The sequence below is a fragment of the Mandrillus leucophaeus genome, unplaced genomic scaffold, assembly GCF_000951045.1.
Source record: "Mandrillus leucophaeus isolate KB7577 unplaced genomic scaffold, Mleu.le_1.0 Scaffold1493, whole genome shotgun sequence".
NCBI classification, from domain to species: domain Eukaryota; kingdom Metazoa; phylum Chordata; class Mammalia; order Primates; family Cercopithecidae; genus Mandrillus; species Mandrillus leucophaeus.
In genome coordinates, this window is record NW_012101469.1 from 209,499 (window position 1) to 214,780 (window position 5,282).

Here is a 5,282-nt window from a genome sequence, read left to right on the forward strand (position 1 = left end):
GATAATTGGGAAATTATATCCTCATTCGTGGGAAGCTGAGAATTCCTGCTACAGGGCAGACAGAATGTTATGAATGTCCTTGCTGCACTGATGTTTTCATTTATCATAAGTGATAAATCAGAAATATTTGTTTTATGGAATGTAATAATTTTTTCTGTTACAATATTTATAACTATAAAATTTTAATTATTTAAGCACCTCCCTTATCCTCCCTTTATTCGCCAAAGCATCCTAGTTTAGGCAATCAGTGTAACTGAAGCAGTGTCCTTGTCTGGGGTAAATTTCCAAAGTTTGTTGTTTCAACCCAAGGGAATCAAGGACATGGACACATGAGAAATGGGTTTAGGAGTGGAGGTTGAATAGTCAAAAGAAAAAGAAAGGAGAATAGCTTTCTCTCCTGGGAGAGAGAAGGGTACCTGAATGGGGCTTCCGGCCCCAAGGAAGAGTACACAGGATTTTATAGACAGGCTTGAGGAGGCAGTGTCAGATTTACATAGGGTCCACAGATTGTTTGGACCAGGTTTGATGTTTACATAGCATGCAAGGAAGCTGGCCACCCTACCCTAATCTTTTATTATGCAAATGAAATCTCTACTTGGCCAGCTGTCATGTTGCCTGCTCCTTACTGTGCACATGGTTGACAAGGAAAGGGGATGATGGAGCCGCCATGTTGGACATGCCTAGTCCCAGGTAGCCTTTCCTATTGGCACATCTGCCAGCATTCAAGCAAGCTTCTACTTTGCTTGTCTATGTCTGCAGATTTATTTTACAGACTGCTTTTTGTTATAAAGCAAATGATTTGGGGGCTGCTTTTTATTAGAAGAAAAACCTTACTGAGGACTTCCTTACCTTCACTATCTGCCTAAATAATTTCTTAACTCCTATATCATTAAAATTATTCTATTCTGTGATCCTGGCATAAGTGCACCTGTGCAACAGTGTACAGGGATACTACTTGAAGCACTGCAACTGTCCTTGAAGTTCCACCCAGCCATGAGACCCAGAATTTTCTCTAGCGATACTTGACTAAAGTAGGGAATTGCCGACTAGTTCTCCAAACCTCAGCGAAGATAAGAACAGACTTCAATTTTTAGCCAGCCCAAGAAACTCCAAGCAGCTGCCGAGGCAGACTTAACCTGTCATCTTATCAACCTCACTGTAAAAAGCAGGATTTTACACCATGAAATCTCTAAAATTATTTTTTATTATTATATTTCATATTATTTACTTTCCAGAAAGAAAGAAAATAAGAATATTTCCTGAACCAAATTTTGAGAAACATTAATCAACAATGTTTTATTTATAAATTTCTTCATATAAAATGTTATAAAATCTATATATAGTTATATATGTACACTTAGTAACACCCTTAATAAATTGACTTCATTAAAAAGAGAAAGCTCACATTAAGTCAGGATATTCCTAGAAAAGTTGGGTTATGTCCTCAGTTACTTAAAAATAAATAATAACAACAATGCTTGGGAATAAGTGGTTCCAAATTATAAATCAGGTGATAGATCCTCCTAAATAATTCTAAATTACTTTTCTCTAGCTTTAGAAAAAGAATAACAACCTATATATAAAGATAAATCCCCAAATTGTCTAATGCCTCATTAGCCTGAAAAGGAATGTTTTGACTCCCTTATATTTAAAATAGCAAACTATAATTAGCATGAACTGAGCAACAATTTTTTAAAAAAGACATTGTAGGCTTAATCATAGAGGATATCATCACTATAACAAGCAGGAATGAGCCATGCATAAAGCATAATTTGAAAAGTCCAGGTCCTACTTGGCATATGGACATATCATATAAACCAGTGCTTGAAAAATAACAGTTGCAATAACAGCCTGGGAGTAATATCCAAAAAAGGAAACAGATATATCAAAGTGAAAAAACAGATCCTGTAATTATTACTTTACTTGGTTAGGCAAGGTAGCTCATTGCTTTTTGAGTAAAGTAAGTAATTCTTCCAAGAAGACTATAGGGAAAACTGTCCCTTACTGAATTTTACCCAGGAGCCCAGGAAGTTAGTTTATCTCATTTTGTCCCCCTTGTCTAATGAAGGATTAGATAATCATTAGGGATAAAACAGGACAGCCAATGGAAGGAGAGAGACAGATAATTTCAAATAGGATATGTTTCTTACTTTAACCTACCTCTGGCCTAATAGTCTTTGGAAACTTAAAATAATTTTAGAGAAATCATAATGAACGAATACATTTAGGAGTTAGACATGTGATTTGGTATAATAAAAATGAACAAGAATATATTATTAATGTTCATTTCAGTTTTGTAATTCCAAGTCCTAATACTTGATCCAAAATGGCTTTCATGACTTAAATTATATACTAGAAACTAAGAATGTTGCCAAATTTAATGCCAATCTGGTGTTACATGTTTAAGCTATATAACAAAGAATGAATATTAACTAATATCCCACTAATATGTTTAGTAGAGAAGGATGACTAGTAGTAAGCATGTGAAGTCTTTCTGTATATTTTTTAAAAAATTACTGTGAATGCCAGTGGTCTAGTTACCATAGTCTGGGTTTCTTTCACCATAGCTAATAATAAAACATTCTTGCATGTTTTAAATTTAACAAGTTTATATTTTATCCAATTTTTCTCTTTGAATATTTTTACTGGATGTAAAATAATGTTAAAATTTGAGGAAGCACAACAGTGCTATTTTGAAAATATTTTGTTTTTATTATAAATGTATTCCATGTTCAAGGTAAGAAAAAAGCATAAACAGTGCAGATAAAAAACAATTGAAAATAAAAAAGTCTCTCCCTTTTAATGACCCTCTCATATTTTCCCAGACCCAGAGGTTATAATACTATTAATAACTTCCTATGAATTTATCCAGGTATCTTAAAATACCAGTTCTAACACACACATACATGCAAGGTTTAATATAGTGTAGACAATTTTTCATCTGTACATAAGTAACTATTTTATTATTTTTGATCATTAGCTTATGTTTAAATTTGTTAACATTTTTTATTAAGGCATGAAAATCTAGGTAAGTAAATAGCTTTGTAAATAGATCTGGGACACAACGGATATCCTCCCTGATAAGCCGATGGAAAAAAGACAATGACGTATCTAAGAAAATCACAGGTGATGATTTTGCTAATTGTCTTTTCTGTGAACATTACATAGGCCAGAGGCTCTGGCTTTTCTATTTTATAGAATATAGTCATCTGAGGAAACACTATTAAGCAAGGTGTCATTCGTAAAACATTTGTGTTTTAACAAGACGAGGGGTATTTTTATTTTTATCAACTTCTCTCATACAGAATCACTTAGAAACATTGGCATTTTCAATGAACTTCATATTTGAGGAAATGAATACAAGCCCATACTTTGAAAATAGAACAAAATGCAATTTTATTTGTTAAATTACTCGAAATAGCAATCTAACTGGATTTTTGAGTAATTGAGCTTCCTTTCTCTTCAGCTACTAGTCTTTTAATATTAAACAGCTCTGCTAACATTTTGCAGATAATCATGCCTAAAGTAGTGCTTAAAATTGGGCTGTTAATGAGAGTGCTGGCAGATCTGAGGTTCTTGCAAAATCTATTATAGATTGTTTTAAAACTTTATTAAGGGTATATCAGATGGGTCCATAAAATACAGGGATGTTTCAATACAGAATGTGACTTTTATTAGTCCTCTCATGAAAAACGGCATCAGTTTGATTCGAGATGGCAATAAAAAATATATAGCCTGTTCTAGGGAGCTCCAGATACCCAGATCTTGAGATTTGTGATTAGTAGGCAAAGAATTTATATCACATAGCAGGTAACGTAATGGACAAAGTAAGATTTACCATGCCAAAACCTTCCATAGAAAGTCAAATCCATACAACCTGGCTGATGTAGCATTCCTCCTGGTATTTCCTTTAAGTGCATTCAAGGATTACATATGTGCATTTTTGATGCTCAGTATTAGGAATGAGATGATCCATTTATATATAATAGTTATAGTAGGTTATAGTTACATAATTATAAATATATTATATTTATAGATAATAGTTATAATAGGTTAATAGTTATGTCTGCTCAAAACTACCAGAAAATGTTTGCAAGTTCCACATCTTCTTTAAGACATCTTAAGAAAAAAAAGAAGTTAATGACATTATAATTTAGAACATGTTCAATTTTCTTAACTTTCTGGGTTTCTTTTTTAACAAAATAATTGCAATATCCTGTATGTTATGACAAAGATTCCTATGATTTTAGGTTTATAAGCCAGGCATATGCTTCTGTCTTTCATAACACTTACTCCCCCATCCCAATCCCACCTAAAAATACATTCCTTTTTCAAAAACAATTATTGTTTTGTTTTGTTTTAGGAACTGTTGTTTATTTTTCATCAACCTTATTTCCATCTTGTTTAAAAGTCTGTAGAAAAACACCTTAAGATACTCAGTGGCAAAAAAACATAATAGAGGAGCAAGATGGCCAAATTGGAACAGCTCCAGCCTCCAGCTCCCAGCACCAGCAACACAGAAGATGGGTGATTTCTGCATTTTCAACAGAGGTACTGGGTTCATGTCACTGGGGAGTGCCAGATAATTAGTGCTGGTCAGCTGGTGCAGGCCGACCAGGGAGAGGTGAAGCAGGGCAAGGCATCACCTCACCTGGAAAGTGCAAGGGGGAAGGGAATTCCTTTTCCTAGCCAAGGGAAACTGAGACAACACCTGGAAAATCGGGTAACTCCCACCCTAATATGCGCTTTACCAAGGGTCTTAGCAAATGGCACACCAGGAGATTATATCCCACACTTGGCCCGGAGGGTCCCACGCCCACGGAGGGGCATTGCTAGCACAGCAGTCTGCAATCTAACTGCAAGGCGGCAGCCAGGCTGGGGGAGGGGCACCCGCCATTGCTGAGACTTATGTAGGTAAACAAAGCCTCCAGGAAGCTCGAACTGGGTGAGGCCCACCGCAGCTCAAGGAGGCCTGCCTCTCTCTGTAGACTCCACCTACGGGTGGAGTCTGACAGCTGTCTCACAGCTTTGAAGATCTTAAAGCAAGTCCTAAGAGACTTACAAAGAGACTTAGACTCCCATACAATAATAATGGGAGACTTCAACACCCCACTGTCAACATTAGACAGATCAACAAGACAGAAAGTTAACAAGGATATCCAGGAATTGAACTCAACTCTTCACCAAGCGGACCTAATAGACATCTACAGAACTCTCCACCCTAAATCAACAGAATATACATTCTTCTCAGCACCACATCGCACCTATTCCAAAATTGACCA

General features: G+C 35.6%; 1 pseudogene; it reads right to left on the reverse strand.

The window, feature by feature from the left end:
- Positions 1 to 4,076: 4,076 nt before the first annotated feature.
- The window catches only part of LOC105535667, a 6,982-nt pseudogene continuing 5,776 nt past the window's right edge, over positions 4,077 to 5,282 (reverse strand).